Below are 18,270 nucleotides of genomic sequence, written 5' to 3' on the forward strand. Positions count from 1 at the left end.
GTCAGTGTGTTCACCTCCTGGCAACAGTATGTCACTGTCTCGTTTCCTCCTCCTACCCCGGGTGACTCTTTTTGTATGCTGCAAACAGCATGACTCAGCAGCTTGTATTCCTCCGTGCACATCTGTGGATTTGGGTAGGTATGTCTGAATATTTGTAGGGTTCTAACTTGTTGCCAATAGTAACCCTATAATCTGCATCTGAGCTAGAGTGATTTGGGCTACACTGCCTCTGCACAACTCCCAAGAAATGTGAGACCAAGTGAAGGAAAAGGGTTGGGATTGGCAGGTCCAAAATGGAAATTTCCTACCTGCTTTGGGAGATTATTTTTCTTTTACTTCAATTCAGGGTTTGTAGAGTCCTTCTCCAGTCTCTACCATCCTTCAGAGTTCTAAGCAAGTGGGATTTGTCTTTTTACTGGCTGATTCTGAAGGGAGTTTTTTCCAGTGATGTCTTACATTGCCATGTTGATGATGTCACCCCGCAGAAGACACTTTTTAAATCATCTCATCATGAGAACTCTGTTTTCAAACTATAGTTTCTCTTTTGCCTTGATAGAAAAGCCAGCTTTAAAACATTATTGTTTTCATTTCAATGCTTTATGTGGAAGCTGATGCATGTATTTTTCACAGAAAGTATACTATAAATGATAAACAAATAAAATATATTCATGATGCAAATGATTCTTTCATTGAGCAATGCATTCAAATGATGCTAAATGCATTAAAGTTGCATTTCTAAGGCCATTTGTTGTACTCATATAACAAATTACAGAGGCAAAATATTTATTTATGCAGTGGTAAAACTTTGAATGCCCATCTACTGTTCTACTTTGCAAATTATTTCTGAGAATTAAAAATATTTGCATTGTTTTCCCAATGAAAATTCCAAGAGTTATCTTTCAGTAACAAAGTCAAATTGTCTTAAAAGAGGTATAATCCTGAAATTACATAAAAATTGTGTTTTCTCAACCATCTACTCTATTTACAATACCACAGTTGGGCATCTTCCCCACTACACAAATCATGTAGCTCATGCACTGCATCTAAATTGTCACCTAATTAGATAACCAGCCTGAAGTTGTTTAGTATGAATCAATTACTTCCTTTGAAGATGTTTGTGTCTTGGAAACCAAAAGCTTAGATCCAATGGCATGTGCTATGTTTTTGACAATGGTTACAGAGAAGGTTATTTTGCTTAGAGTTGGTTTTTACAGTGGCATTTCTTTCAGCTTCAAAAGATGCTTCAGATTGAATTTTTGACAGATGTTTTTGTATAGCAATTTACTTGTAATTAAAGGATCACAGTCTCTTTGAGAAGAAATTATCATGCAACAGTGGCCTATGAATCACAAGTTTGGATTTCTAGAATCTTTGTGTATCAGGGACATCTGTATTTTAAGTGGTTTTATAACTTGGCTTTTAGTATTATTTTATCATTTCTACAGTTAATTTTTAAGTTGACTTTTAAAATAATGATTTTGTAAAATTCCTAGGGAACTCTTGGATCTAAATCACATTTAAATTCAAAACTACCTATAATAAATTAACCACATGCTATGTAAACTAAAACAATAATATCCCAAATATCAACTTCCTTTATCATAACATATTCAGTTTAATTCATTTCATAACTATATTAATAATAAAATCTCTCTTGTTGTGTTGAAATCTGCCTCCTCAAGGTGTGCTGGTTGTTTAGTTTTTCTCTGAGTCTGTCTGTTTTAATCTGCAGTTTTATTTCCACATCCATTCCCCCATCTCCTCATCTGTTTTACTTTCTCTATGTGGCCTGGTAGGAAGAATATTCATGGTTCCTGCCCTTAAGAAAGTAGAATTAGAGATCCTATGAGAAATAGCTTCAGTTACATTCTTGAGTTGAATCACGTATTCTTTCAAATGAAGAAATGACCTTCAATTGGTAATGAACTATAAAAGACTTGTTAAGGTTCAGCAACACTGGAAATCACTGAAATAATTTCCTTATTTCCTAGAATGTATAAAAATATTTATATGATTTTAGGAATATAACCATACATATGTCAACACCAACAAGTCTATAACCATATGACAATTGTACAATATTTGCATAATAGCACATTCTCAATCTGGGATTACTGAAGGATAAACTATTATATGGAGAAATTGTTCAGCATTTCATAAATGTACACAGAAATTTGATTTTCTTAAATAAGCCTTATAAACTTTGTCTAATACATTATTTTGCAGGAATTCCTTTGGGAAACTTATGGGTGTTCAAATGACATTTTTCACTGTTGTTTCAAAGATGAGTTAAGATATTTATATTTTCCTTAGTGACTTGAAATATTTTCCACACAGATTTAACAATAAATATACATTTAAATACTGATCTGTTTAGAAAGACTACATGTTATTTTTTTGATATCTAAATTTATTAATACTCCCTTGAATGCAAACATGTGCACATTTATATATACTTATAGCAAATAATTGTGCTGATAACACTATATCCCACTTTCTGTTTCTAGAGCAAAGTGATGAAAGCAAGATGGGAGCTTACCCACATGCAACACAATTTGTTCTGTTGTGAAGAAACCTTGAAAATATGAATCTAGGGGTTACATAGGAGAGGATAAACTGTCCCTTCTTACTTTCTTGAAAGATGGAAAGAAATCTTTTGCTACCTTTGAAAACACAAAGGGAAAAGATCTTGGGTTCTTATTCTTTGGAATATAAATACATGTTTCTAGGGTGAATATCAGACTAATATCTCCATGTTTTAGGACCTCTGGGATAGCTCTATGATCTTGAGTCTCATTGCCTTGAAATGCAATTGAATACTTCTGGGGAGATGAATCTCTAGAGTTCTCTGTCAATTCAGTGATAATTAACTTTCAAAATTTGTCTTTTAATTTAGTTCCTGACTCTCAGGAAAATTAACACAAAAAGTCTTAACTATGCAGAAAGATAAAATATATTTTCTCCTCCATCTCATGTTGAGTATTTGGCTAATATACATAGCATACAAGTATTGAAGAGAAAATGCATGCTTTACTATTTTGTTCACAAAAATGGCAAAAATTGATTTAACAAAATGGAAAAACCTTGATATAACAAAAACATATCAAGAAAACACATCATTAAATTAATTATAAAATCACTTCAAAAGCCATTTGGAGTGAGTTTCACAAATTAAAAATTTATGGTATTTTATTCACTTTTGTTACATTCATAGTATGAGTCACCCTTCTTTTAAAAAGGGGATTGATAAAATTATTTATGTAAATATTTTATATAGTCTATTAAGATGATGGATAATCTTAAAGAGAAATACAGTCTCATACTATTTAGTCTGTTTTATAACATTTTTGGTTTGGTATAATCCTTAATAGATAAAATATCTTTTTATTCAAAAACTGAATATCCTTAAGAAATAATAGAATCCTCAGGTAAATCCCTTTTGGAGGATGTAATGGTTTGAATCTGTTTGTACCCCCAAAATGCATATTCTTAAAGCAAATCTATTCCTGTATGTGTGTACCTATATTAAGTAGGATGTTCTAGTGAGTAGATATTAGCTTAATATGTGATCCACCTGGTTCATGCTGAACCTTAATCCTTTTACTGGAGTCCTTTATAAGAGAATGAAATTCAGACAAAGAAAAAGAAAGCCCTGAAACTGGAAGCAACAAAACCCAGAAAAGAAGAGCAGACACTGCCATGTGCCTTGCCTTGTTACAGAGAAGTCCAGAATCACTGGCAGCCAGTCTTCAGGAAGGCTATATTGTCTTGATGATACCTGTATTTGGATATTTTCTGAGCCTCAGCACTATAATCTTGTAAGCTAATAAATACTCATTGTAGAATCCAACCCATTTATGGTGTATTGCTTTTGGCAGCCTAGCAAAGTAGAAGAGAGGATTTGTAAGCAGGTAAGTAGATAAAAGTAACAGTACTGACATCCTTGCATTGCGGAGAAGTCTTTATATCAACACAGTATAGACCATTCTTCACCAAAGAAAGGGTCTTTGAAAAATAAGTTTTTAAAAATTTGAAGAATATTTTAAAACATAAATGAAAAATAATGGCTACTTGGTTTGCATAACATCAATACAGGCTCTTGAGTTTGTGTCTGACATTATCTTAACAATCCAAATATATCATTTCTTCAGGCATTTCATTACAAGCTTTTTAGAAAATAATATTCAACCTTTAGGTAATAGAACCATCCCAATGAGATAAAAGAAAACCAATGAGTAGCATTTTTAATTTTCCAATAAAAGTATTAGAATAAATTTCATAACAAACGACAATCATTTCCCAAACATTTCTTCTGTAAATTTGGTAAAGAAGTTGTATGCAAATATACAAGAGAGAAAAGGGATCTTATGCAGTATTGCTTAGGACTAATAACTTAACTTTAAAGAACATTATGTCATTGCATTTATATTGTAGCTGGTATTGATTTACAGTTTTATTTTGCTAATATAAAAAATTATACCAATGGGACTATACAGACAAAATTATACCCATTATTAATACAGATAAAATAAGCAAGATATGATGATATACATACAAAATAGAAGTAACTATCTTTTTCTTTGCCTATAATTTTGAAACAGTCTTATTTGATATAACCAAGTGCTTACTTCTTAGGACATCCATCTGCCCAACTTATTCTCACTGATTTATGAATCTGAGTAGTCATGTTTTCTTTGTCAGTGCTGAGTATTAACATAGTGAGGAGTCAGCTTCTCAGCCCTCTGAATAGAGCATTGCTGTAAATGTTAGTAAGCTAACTTGATTGCCTTTTTATGTTTTTAATAGATTAACTTGAATAGCTTCATAATGTCAATAGTCATTTAGAAAATGATGTTATTTGGAGAGAATGGTGATCTCTCCTTCCCTACTGGCATATTCAGTCCAGACTTCCACAGCCAAATTGATGAGGAGCTGTGAGGCAATTAAACAATAAATGAGAAGTCTGCCTACTCACTTTTACTCAGAATTGGACTAACTCCACCAAACAGATCAGGCAAATATCCACTAAATACAAAACATAAAGCAGTGGTTCTGAAGAAAAGAGGGTGCTGCAAAATTCTTTACATGTATGCCAATCCATTAGCCAAAGGAGGAGTTTTCTAATGGTTTATGAGGTAATAAAACCCTCTTTTATTCTAAATATGTAAGTAATTGCCTCAGTTGTCCCTGTGTCTCCTCTGTTCATGGATAAAATAGTATATACTTTCCACTTTTCTCAGATTAGTGATCCAAATCCAAGTTAAACATGAAAAGTTCCACATAATAAGCCAATACCATATAAACAGGTGATAAGAACACAAATTATCATGATATTTCCTAAACTTTTCTAACGGTCTATCTTTTCTTTATTTCTTGCACCTAGAAATATTACCATACTGTCTTCAAAAGCTTTAGCTTCTGAGGAATCTTTGAGCAAATTCAGTTTTACTATTTTTTATTTGTGAAAGTTAGCTGAACATTTTTCTTATATAACATCACTCACACATTTATAGGGAAAAATTTGTGCTTCAATTCAAATCTTTATATTGACTAAAATGCAAATTAATTTTTTGTCTATAGACATGAAAAGGAAATCTGTCCTGTGGGAAAACTTCCCACCCTATGGAGAAAACATTTTTGCCTATAAATTAAAAACAATCTGTAAAGTGTGTTCTTCTTTACATCTGTGTATGAGTCCATGGGTTAATCCTTTTGTGAAAATTATTTTTCTGTTCCTAGTGGTTTCCATTATGTTGACATAATTCCCATCACTGAATATTCTCTGTCCAATAGTTCCATTTTATTCACCTAAGTTAGCCAGCATTGTCATAGATAGAGTGAAGGACATTTAGTATTCAAACCGACATTTATTATACATATGCTCTTAAACTCTATTATGTAAGACAATACATTATTATAAAACTTTTATGACCCATCTGCTATAGGCAAGTATAGTGTAGCAATTTGATATTCTTCAAGAATTCCAAAAATAGATATTAGATTATGTTTTTTAACTGGTCTGTTCCTCTGGACATATTAGATTGGATTGGATTCAGAGACTTCACTTTTACTTCATTAAATAATGAGTAAGGCTTTGATTGGACCATGTCAGTATGACATTAAGTCCCCACTCCCCTTGGTAGGTGGAGACTCACAGAGAAATGACATGGCAGAGGAGAAAGTTGGAATTTTAATGCTGTAGCTCCAGGAAGTAAATACACAAAGAAGCAGATACACAAGAAAAGAGAAAAGGCTCCACTAGATACAACAGAGGGCCCCGCAAGTGAGACGAGCCATTTGCCTGATAGTTTACATATAGTTTACAGCTGACCTTGTGATGAGAGCAGAGGGGCTGAGTCAGGAGAGAAATAAACCCCAGTATAGAGGTAAGAATTATCCTATCCTTCAGCTTGCAGATGTCGGCAGCCATCTTGCTCCAACACATGACAAGAGACTTTTGTGAGGGAAGTAACTTAGGTTTTATGGCCTGGTAACTGTAAGCTTCTACTCCAAATAAATACCCTTTTATGACGAAAGAGATTGTTGATGTGGGAGGAGTGGGGTGAGGGGGGTTGGGGGTATATTGGGGCCTCATTTGTTTAATGTAACATTGTTTAAATAGAAGGAAAAAATAAAATAAAATAAAATAAAAGCCGACTGATTTCAGGTATTTTGCATCAGCTCCCCTTTAGCTGATAATTACAGTAAGTTATTGAGTTTTTTAAGGAAAAAAAAATAGTCCTATATCCTCTAACACTTAAGGTGAAGGGAATGACATAAGCAAATTTTTAAAAAGTAAGAATTCACAGAGTAACATTAAATAGGTCAGATTAACTAGAGTTCTGACTAAATAATTGGAAGGAGAACCAGAAAAGTAATGTAAAATGTTAAGAGGGAAGACATGACCATGTTTCCTAGTTGTACTAAATAAATACTTTAACATAAAAATTCCTATTATTTTTATATTCAAATAAAATTAATGGTAGGAATGGCAATACAGCTCTTCATTCTGTCAGTAACTTTAGTTTCTTTGTACATTTATTTGGTTATGATTAAATTAATTATACAGGGAGATGAAATATTTTTGTGCACTTTTGGCTCCTCAGATATTATATTAGTGGTAACAGTACAATAAAATATATATTATCCACTAATTTTGACAATATTTGATTAGGAGAACAATACATATAGATAAATATTTGAGTTGCCACGTATTTTATTTTCTCTATAATTTTATTGGATTTCTTGAGTAATTACTATTCTCTATGCAATTATTATCCAGTAGTATACTTTTCTGCCTTTTCCTAATTTGGTAATATAGTGCTTCTTTACATAAGAGCCAATAGTTCTTACATAACTTACATAAGTAACATACAGTGGTTCTTTACAGTGTGGCACAAGAAAATGAAATGCTGCTTTCAAAAATAACAAGTAGAAATATGACAATAGTAACAGCAAGGACTTCAGCATACTATGAAGAAGTCTCCCTCTTGAGTGGATTGTGCCCCAGGCATACTGCTCAGAGAAGGAGCAGCTAAAATTGTTTCTTCTTCCTTTGGCTTAAATATCTTAGAAAAATAAAGAACCCCACAGTGCTCAAAGGAAGAACACCATAGGGCTGTGCAATTTTCACATATTTTGTGTGCTTTCCCTTTGTCATGGACCTTTAAAGACTAAGATTTGTTGTAGAATTTAACTTTAAGGAGAAAGGATTTCAAAGAAAAGCGAAACACATGTGAAATGATAAATGCTATGTTTATATCTTGTTAGTGAGATTTTTGAAAGTGCTTGCAGCTTTGAGGTAGAGTAAAGAATATTGGGTAAATAATATTCCCTGCAGAGTGGAAGTTGTGCATAGAGAGAAATCATGCAGGGAAACTCAGAAAGCCTACATCGTAAGAAGTACTTTTCAGAAGGGAAGACTGTTTCTGTACTTACACATAGGTCAGAATGACATAAAATGCTTCTTTATTGATAAGGACAGAAGTTTAAATAACTTTCAGGTAGTGTCTATACAAAAACTATAAACTGAATCATAATTCAAAGTTTCAATTCGATCCAGTAATCCTACTTACAAAAGAGATAACACTTCTGATGTGGTAAATCAAAAAAGAATACAGAGTTGATGCAGTTTTCTTGTGAAATATTGGATTTTTCTCAGAGTGCTGCTGCGTGTAAGTAAATAACTAAAACACAAACTGGACTTGAGAAAGTTATTCATTTAACAAATATGCATTGCATGCCCACTGTGTGTAGGCACAGTGTGAGGTACTGTGAATACAAGAGGAAGCAAGACAGATATAATTCATATCTACTCTCATTGAAGAGGAGTGGGAAGACAAACGATAAATAGGTACTATGAATACAATTGGATAGGGTAATTATAAGGAAAAAGAGAATAGTAAAGGGAGGAATGGGGGCTACTTTAGCAAGACTGGCCAGAAAACTCTGTCTGAAGAGTTAAAATTTGATTAGAGATCTGGATGATGAGAAAGATACGTAAGTGTGACAAGATCTGGGGAAGAAGCACTCAGGTAGAGGGAATAAGATATGCAAAGACATTGAGATTAGAATAAATTTACATGTTTTGGAGATGGGAACAAAGTCAGCATGGCTTGTGCATCATGAATATTAAGGAAGAGAAAAGTAGAATTTGGAGGCTAAGAGTTGACTTTCTCAGCCAAAGGCTTAAATTGCCAAGTATTGAAATGGAAATTAAAGAAATCAGTTAAAAATATGGAATTTGGTCTCCTATAGCATAGTGGAAGTTAAAAAATCTCTTACCTCTTCCAAAAAGCACACCTACATCAAAAGTAGGAGACAGAGATTGTTTCAAAATTTGTTTTTATTAATATGCAAATAAATATTTGAAAGCAGCAGAAACTGCACCAAATCCTTCATAAGTATAGAAAGACTAAGGCAAAATATTGCAAATACAGCAGGTTCCTAATGATAGACAAATAAGTACCATCACCTGAAGAAGCAGAGGATATGATCTGAAGAATAGAAATATTGAGAAGTGGTCTAAAACTCAGTAGATTAGAGCACTGGCTAATAAGGAATCAAAACAGATAGAAAACCAAGTGTTCTTCAACTAATGAATGGATAGAAAAAATGGTATATACATATAATGGAATATTATTCAGCTGTAAGAATGCAAAAGCATGGGATGAACCTTGATGACATTATGTTGAATGAAATAAACCTGGCACAAAAGTTCAAATATTGTATAATCGCACTAATATGAAATAATTATAATGAGCAAATGCATGGACTGAATATCTAGAGTATAGTTTAACAGGAAATAGAACGAGGGTGGCAAATGGAGGCCGATGCTTAATTTGTGCAGAATTCATAGTAAGGTTGATATAAATGTGTGAAAATGGATAGAAGCGATGGGAGCACATTATTGTGAAGGTAATTAATAGTGCTGAATTGTGCTTGTAGTTGAAAAGGGAAAGATTAGGGTCATGTATGTCACTAGAAGGAAAGCTAGAGGATGAAACCGGAAATGTTATAGCAACGAATCTGTTGAATGATGACTATGGTTATTAGTACAAATATAATAATATATTTCGTGAACTATAGGAAATGTACATCACTACTGCAAGGTGTTAATAAAAGGATGGGAAATTACAAATAATGCAAATTATCAGCTATAGTTAATAATATTGTAATTTTTTTCATCAATTGCAACAAAGATATATTTGGAACAATGAAAATGTTCTAAAATTGATTGTGGTGATGAATGTACAATTCTGTGATTATACTGAAAGCCATTGATTGCACACATTGGGTGGATTGTGTAGTGTGTGAATAAAACTGCTTTAATGAAAAAAGAAAGCTATGATGTGACTTACAGGGAAAATACATTTGTTAGACGACCTTCATTCAGGTATGAGTTATAGTGCTGTTGGCCATGACTTTATTGTTAATAAATATGCAATATATGTTTTTTAAAAAGCATACAGGCTGTAAAGCATGTATTTCTGGAAAAAGAAGGGATTGGAAGCCAGTACTTTTGAGGGAGAAGGAGGAAACTTGAAATAAATGACTAGACATTTAACGATGAAGAAGTACAAGTCAGAAGATGAAATGTAAGGGTATAATTACAAAATCAGAATATTGCCCAACCTTCTCCATCTAAACAAAATAAAACAAAACAATTTATTAAATAAACTGCATTTAACTATACCAACAGGAAAAGATATTTCAAATGCTTACTTCTCCCTAGAAATATTTTTTGGGTCCAGAAAAAAATTGGATAAATTAAAACAAATGAGGAAAATTGTCATTCATATAAAGATACAATAAAAGTAAAACAGTTGAAAAAATAAAAATTCATTGCTAATAAAAATACTATCACCAAGAAATGACAAGAGAGAGAAAATTTATTATTAAATATTTCAAAATGAATTTACTACCATTAAATAAGCTTATGGACAGATAGGCAGAATACCCAAGTCAAAAATTTGAAAATTTAGAATATAAACATATTTTTTAAAAAAGAATTGTGAAAAAAGAGATGATGGACAGTGGTGATGGTAGCATAATATTGGGAGTGTAATTAATAACATTGACTTATGTAGGTGAATGTGGTTAAAAGGAGAACCTTTTGGTCATATATGCTAATAGAGTAAAAATTAAAAGATAAAATATAAGATCGTATAACATAGTGAACCCTGGTGTAGACTATAGACTACAAACTTATTCTTCCACAAATTATAACAAATAGGCAACACTAACACAAGATGTTAATAATTGAATGTTAAACTCTGTATGATAGTTAATAGTACTATTTAAATAATCTTTCATCAATACTAACAAAGGTGACTACTGTAAAAAATAAAATGCAATTACAAAAAAGAATCAAAAGAAGCTACTAATGGATTGAATTTGGATGGGAAGGTTAAGAGAAATTTCAAAATTTATCCCCACACATGACAACTCAAGCAACCTGTGATATTGGATTGGATTCTGGACCAGAGGAGGACATCAGTGGGACACTTGGCAAAATTTGAATAAGAATTGTAGATTAGATAGTAATATTGTATTAATTTTAATTTCTCATCTTGATCATTGTATTGTGGTCATATATGATGTTACATTTGGAAAAAGAGGATATAGAAAACTTTTATAGTCTTTGCAAAAAAGAAAATAGTTGATGGTACATGAAAATTTAAATAAGAAGAAAAAATTGTATCAGAGTAGAAAACTAAATTAAAATATACAAGGCAACTATCTTAAGTTGAGTGAGATTTATTGCATTTAAATATACATCAATAAAAAAAGTTAATACTTTCACTTTCAAGTAGAATATGGTAGGATGTGAGATATCAATACTGACATAAAATAGATAAAGGATATATAAATTGCAAAGATCATAATTTTCCAGATATTAGAGATCTATGGAGGATAGAATTTTCCCAGGTGTTTGCTGGTCTCTTCTTCTCTGGGAAGTATTTGTTGATTCTAGGCACAGGTTGAGGATCCAAGTTGCCCCAATCAAAGGGAGAAAAATTGTGGGAAATCGAAACCACAGGACTTTCCATGATTACACAGGACTTATGTCGTGGAATGAAAACTACAGGAACTTCAAATACAATTCTGAGTGTCCACATATTCTGAAGCAGATTCATCTGATAAGTCAGAATGAAACCTCCTTAGTCTCACCGTGTTTGGGAGATATGTTGTACTATAAGGAAATGGATGAATGAAACACATTGCAAGTCAATCTCTCAAAACATTTACCAAATTTTTAAGCTGCAAAGTTAATGGATAAAAATGAATGTAGATGGAAAAATCTTCAACAAAATTACTTGCAAGTCGAATCCAAAAGCACAATAAAAGAATTATACTGTATGAAAAAAGTGGGTTTTATTCCAGATATGCAAGGGCGGTTCAACACTGAACAATTAGTGCAATAAACCACATTAATAAATTGAAGAAGAAAAATCACATGATCCTCTTGCCTGATGCAGAAAAAGCCATCAACAAAATAATCTTGATAAAAATAGTCTAAAAGATAGGAATAGAGGGATTTCTCAACATGGTAAAATGCGTGTATCAAAAATCTAAAGTTAACCTTGTACTGAATGGTGAAAGACAAAAAGCTTTCCTTCTGAGATCAGGAATAAGACAAGGATGCCCACTGTCACCACTGTTATTCAATATTGTTCTGGAAGTTCTAGCTAGACCAATTAGGCTAAAGAAATAAAAGGTACCCAATAGGAACAGCAGAAGTAAAATTTTCACTGTTTGCTGATGATATGATCCTATATCTAGAACATCCTGAAAAATCCACAACAAAGCCACTAGAACTAATAGACAAAGTCGGCAAAGGGATGGGATATAAGATTAATATGCAAAAAAGAGTAGTGTTTCTATACACTATTTTTTTATTAAATTGTCTTTTTAAAAAGATATATAGATCACAAAAAAATGTTATTTTAAAAAATATAAGAGGTTCCTACATACTCCACGTCCCCAAACCCCAATCCTCTCACGTCAACATACTCTCTCATCATTGTGGCACATTCTTTGTATTTGGTGAACACATTTTGGAGCGTTGCTATACCACATGGATTAAGGTTTACTGAGGGCAGGGAGAGGGAAGAAGAGATGAGATGTGGGGGCATTTTGGGGACTTGGAGTTGTTCCATGCACTATTGATGAGAAATCTGAGGAAGAAGTTAGAAAAATTTTGACTTATAATAGTGACCAAAAGGCGGCGGACTTGGCCCAGTGGTTAGGGCGTCCGTCTACCACATGAGAGGTCCGTGATTCAAACCCCAGGCCTCCTTGACCTGTGTGGAGCTGGCCCATGCGCAGTGCCGATGGGCGCAAGGAGTGCCCTGCCACACAGGGGTGTCCCCCACGTGGGGGAGCCCCACACACAAGGAGTGCGCCCTGTAAGGAGAGCCGCCCAGCACAAAAGAAAGTACAGCCTGCCCAGGAATGGTGCCGCATACACGGAGAGCTGACACAACAAGATGACGCAACAAAAAGAAACACAGATTCCCTTGCTGCTGACAACAACAGAAGTGGACAAAGAAGACACAGCAAGTAGACACAGAGAACAGACAAATGGGGTGGGGGAGGGAAGGGGAGAGAAATAAATAAATTTTTAATAAAAAATAGTGACCCAAAGAATCAAATATTTAGGAATAAACTTAGCCAAGAATGTAAAGGACCTGTATTCAGAAAACTACGAGACATTGCTAAAAGAAACCAAAGAAACCCTAAATAAATGGAAAGATATTCCATGTTAATGATTGGGAAACTAAATACTGTTAACACGTCAATTCTAGCCAAACTTATGTACAGGTTCAAAGCAATGCCAATAAAAATGTCAATGGCCTTTTTTACAGAAATGGAAAAACGAATTAACAAATTTATCTGGAAGGGTAAGGGCCCTGAAGAGCAAAAAAATGTCTTCCTTGGAAAGGAACAATGGAGTTAGAGAACTTTCACTTCCTGACTTTAAATAATATTCTTAACTGCAGTGGTAAAAAAAAAAATAAAAACAATGGTACTGGCATAAAGACAGACATATTGACCAATGGAACTGAATCAAGAACTCAGAAATAGACAATCATATCTATGGTCAAGTGATTTTTTGACATTGCTGTTAGACCTGCCCAGCTGGATCAGAATGGTCTATTCAAAAAATATTGCAAAAAGAACTGGATATCCACATCCAAAAGAAAGAAAGAGGACCCACATCTCATACCTCATATAAAAATTAACTCAAAATGGATCTGAGACCTAAATATTAAACTTAAAATCATAAAACACCTAGAAGAAAATATAGGGAAACAGTTTCAAGTTCTTGTGGTAAGCAACAGTTTCTTAAACCTTATACCCAAAACATGAGCAATGAAGGAAAAAATAGATACATGGGACTGCCTCAAATTAAAACATTTCTCCTTCAAAAGAAAGTAAAAAATCAGTCTCCTAAGTAGTAGAAAATTTTTGGAAACCAGTTTGATACCCATATTATATAAAGAGATAATAGAACTCAGTGATAAAAGATAAGCAATCCAATTTAAAAACAGGTAAAAGACTTGCATGAACATTTCTCCAAAGAGAAAATGCAAAAGGTAAAAAAAACATGAAAATGTTCAACATCAATAACTTTCAGGGAAGCACAGATCAAAACTGCAATGATAATTTATTTAAAAAAAACAAAATATCAGAAAACTGCAAGTGCTGGAGAGGATGTGGAGAAATCAGAACATTCCCTCACTGTTGGTGGGAATATACAAATGGTGCAGCCCCTGTGGAAGACAGTTTGTGTGTACCTAAAGAAGCTGAATAGAACTGCCATATGATATAGCAATCCTGTTACAAGGAATATAATTGGAGGAACCAAAGGCAAGAATACAAACTGGCATTTGAAAAATGATGTTTGTAGCAGCCTTATTCACAACTGCTAAAATATGGAAACAGCCCAGGTACCCATCAACCAACGAATGGATTAATAAAATATGGTTTATACATACAATGGAATACTGTTCAGCTGTAAGAATAAATGAAATTGGGGGACATATAACAATATGGATGAACCTAAAGGATATTATGTTGAGTGAAATAAGCCAGACCCAAAAGGAAAAATATTGTATCGTCTCACTAGTATATGAACTAAATATGATGAGTAAACACATGGAGGTAAACTATGAAGTATAGGTTACTAGGGGGGAGAATGTGGAATGGGAGCTGATGCTTAATGTAAGTAGAATTTTTAATAAGGTTTATTGTAAAAGTGTGGAAATGAATAGAGTTAATGGTAACATATTATAGTGAGTATAACTAATACTGCTGAATTATAAATGTGATTGTGGCTGAAAGAGGTAGTCTGTGAACATAAATGGAAGTTGAAAGGAAGCTAGAGAGTAATATGGAGACTGTAAAATAATGATTTCAGTAGTGGATGAAGATTGTGGTTAATAGTATAAACGTTATGGGGGAGGAGTGAGGGGAGAGGGTGGGGGGGTTATGGGGACCTCATATTTTTTTACTGTAACATTAAAAAATCAAATAAAGACAAAAAATAAAATAAAAAAATAAAAAGTGCTAATGTTAAAAAAATAGTATAAGCAAAAAAAAATTCTTTTACAAAGTGTTAAGTATAGGGTGATACAGGGGAAAAAGACAACTAATGTAACTTATGGATGACAGTTAACAGTAATATTGTAATATTTTTGCAACAATGTCAATACTATAGATAAAGTCTAAGGGAGCACAATGGGATAAAAGGAGGTATGGGATTTTTCCATTTGGAGTAATGAAAATTTTCTAAAATTGACCGAGGTGGTGACAGCACACTCTGATAAAAATGAGAGCCATGGAGTATATACTTTGAATGGATTGTACAAAGCATGGGACTGTATAACACAGGGAATCCTGTATTGGAAGATAGACTGTAATTAATAGAACAAATAACATTCACTCACAAATTATAACAAATATATAATACTAATACAAGGTGCCAATAATTGGGTAGGTTGGGGAAAATATGCAAAATGTAAGATATGGGCTATAGTTAGTAGCAATATTTAGACAATGCTCTTTCATAATTTGTAAAAAATATTTCACAACAATGCAAGTTGTTGTTGATGGGGTGATGTTAGGGAGCCCTGTATGATGATGCAGAAGTTTCTTTTATAAGTTCACAATTTTATTATTCACTTATCATTTATGTATGTTCATATATGAACTATATTCTTCAATAAAACTTTTCAATGAAAAAAATCCAGTTTATAGTAAAATTAATTTTGAAACAGCACATGGCAAAGTAATTAATTAATTTAAAAAATAAAAATAATTTCACATGGCAAAAATTTACTTCACAGTCTCCAGGAGAAGCAAAAACAAGATTGGACTACTTGTGCAGGAAAAAAATTCTCCAGGAATTAGATATCTTTAATGCTGAATGAAACATCATTCAAAAATCTTTTTTTGAGAAACTGTTTGAGGCAACAATCAAGCATTGAAGTCAAAGTTTACTTCAAGGACATCTGACAATTTCTATGGTACTATTGTCTGAGTATAAAGGGACTGCAAGTGAAATGCAAGGGACAGAGTCTGGGAACTGAGTATGAAATAATACTGGCACCCTCATAAATTAGAGACCATTAAAGGATGATGCCCTTGGGAATTGAATTAGGTGGGGAAAAACACAAAATAAACTTTTGATGTCTCTATTTTATTTTAATTTTGGATTAAAAGGGGAAAAAAAGGAGGGCAAGTGGGATTTACTTCCAGCAGAAGGCAGTGAGTCATGGCTATCCTCCTCTGAGCTGTACCTTGGTTGTGGGGACCAGTTCCATGGGGAAGACCTCTCCATGGGCTGTGATGAGAATTGAGAAGGATCCCAGGAGGTATGTAGGACCAGGCTGCCTACCTTAAGTGAGAAATCACCAGACACAGAGAAAGAGAAATTCTGGATTGTCTACCAGTTTGATGCCATCAGAACCTTTGGGTATATGTCTCTGCCGAAGATGGTACAGACAGCCGTGACTGTGGTAGCTCTGCCCACCGGCTTCTACTGGTACTCCCAGGGCCTCATGACTCTCAGCTCCCTGTGCCCTGTGTCTGGGATAACTGGCTTTGCAATGGCCATGCCATGCTGGATGAGCTATTTCTTCCATAGGCTGGTGGGGATGCTGTACCTCAATGAGTGAGGCACTATGCTGTGGGTGGCCCACTCGACCTGGGACTGGCAGCAAGATACACACTGCCCTGTGACTGATGTGATCCGCCTGACATGAACCAAGGACCAGCCTTGGGAAGTGTTTGTGTGAATCCAGCAATACAATGGCAAACAGGCCTTCTATCTCACCCTGTACTATGGACACATACTGGAAAAAGAGCCTTTCATGCAGGTGTTTGGGATCCTGGACACACTCAAGTGAACAGATAGGAGCAGGGTTTCTGAGAAGGTATGGGTGGCCTAGATCTCTCCCACGAAGACTAAGGGTACAAGGTTGAAAAAGGGGATCAAGCAGCTGAAGTGTTTGCCAGGGTCACTGGGAACTTGTCTTTTGAGATAAGATTCATGAGGCAGTAACTAGTAAACAGGTTCCAAAAAAAAGATCCTTGGTTCAAATTCTTCACTGCACTTATGAGTGAAGTTAAGTCAAATAATGACAGTTTGGGGAGGAAGCTGCATCAAGCTCATCCACATGGCACATTGCTGGAAAGTCAGAAGACAGAGATGTGGCTGGGGAGCATAGGATTTGGAGTCAGAAGACTTGGCTTCTCTCAGTTCTCAACTTGCAGTCCAGGGCAGGTTATTGAATCTCTGTGAACATTGATTTTCACATCCATAAAATGGAGAGTACTGCCTGTCTCTTGGGATGGGTATAAGGATAAATGATCAAGTTTTTGCTCTAAACTTCAGAGTGCTTTGGAAACTCACCAGGTCTAAGCAAATTCTAAGCCTTAGGTAAGAGGTCAAGGCCCAGCGAAATGCTCCCAGGCAATCAGGAGGGCTTTCCACTCGTGTGCCCAGTGGTAGAAGGACTCACACCAACTTGGAGCAGGGCCTTTTCATCCTCGGGTGTGGTAACTGCACACTGCTTGGACAGGGATGACATCCACCTGAGTTCAGTGCCCCCGCTGAGGTTGTGTTCACCCCACATCTGGGGGCTCTCACATTTGGAAGGCTCTGCCGCTTTAATAAAGTCAGATGGACTATATGCTGATGTATTATTTTATAAACTGAAACCAATTAAATGTGCCCTCTCCCCTTATCATCAGGAATATATGTTTACTATAGAAAATTTGCAACAAAGGAAGGAAGACATAATCTTTATAATTCTACCACTCAAATTCAATAGCTAAATGTTTCGTGTAGGCTTCAGTCTTCTTGTAAACATTGCTGTTTTACTGCAAATGAAATTGGGTGTTTGTTTTGCTTCATATAAGACTGTCTTAGTTATAAACTCATTTTCAAAAATCCAGAAATTACACAATATGCCAGTTAGTGGATGTAGCTGAGTCCTTAAAACCTATTTTGGTTCATTTCCATTTTTTTCATTCTTATAACTAACACAAATATCAAATAAATAAATGAAAATAAACGGGAAGAAAAATAAAAGACAGAAAAAAAAGACATTTTTCTCATGATAATTTCTAACCACAATCTTGAATGAATATAGATTTGGGGCAAGGATACTTAATAACCACAAGAAAAAGATATAAATTACAAATAAAATTTAAAATAAAGTAAAATCCAAGCAAAAATATAGAAAGGAATCATTAGGA

The 18,270-nt window shown here is 34.1% G+C and overlaps 1 pseudogene; it reads left to right on the forward strand.

Annotated features, from left to right (window-relative positions):
* Positions 1-16,329: 16,329 nt before the first annotated feature.
* Positions 16,330-16,916, forward strand: LOC101420400 (transmembrane protein 186-like; annotated as a pseudogene).
* The last annotated feature ends 1,354 nt before the right edge of the window (positions 16,917-18,270 follow it).

The sequence above is a fragment of the Dasypus novemcinctus genome, chromosome 13, assembly GCF_030445035.2.
Source record: "Dasypus novemcinctus isolate mDasNov1 chromosome 13, mDasNov1.1.hap2, whole genome shotgun sequence".
Classification (NCBI taxonomy): Eukaryota; Metazoa; Chordata; class Mammalia; order Cingulata; family Dasypodidae; genus Dasypus; species Dasypus novemcinctus.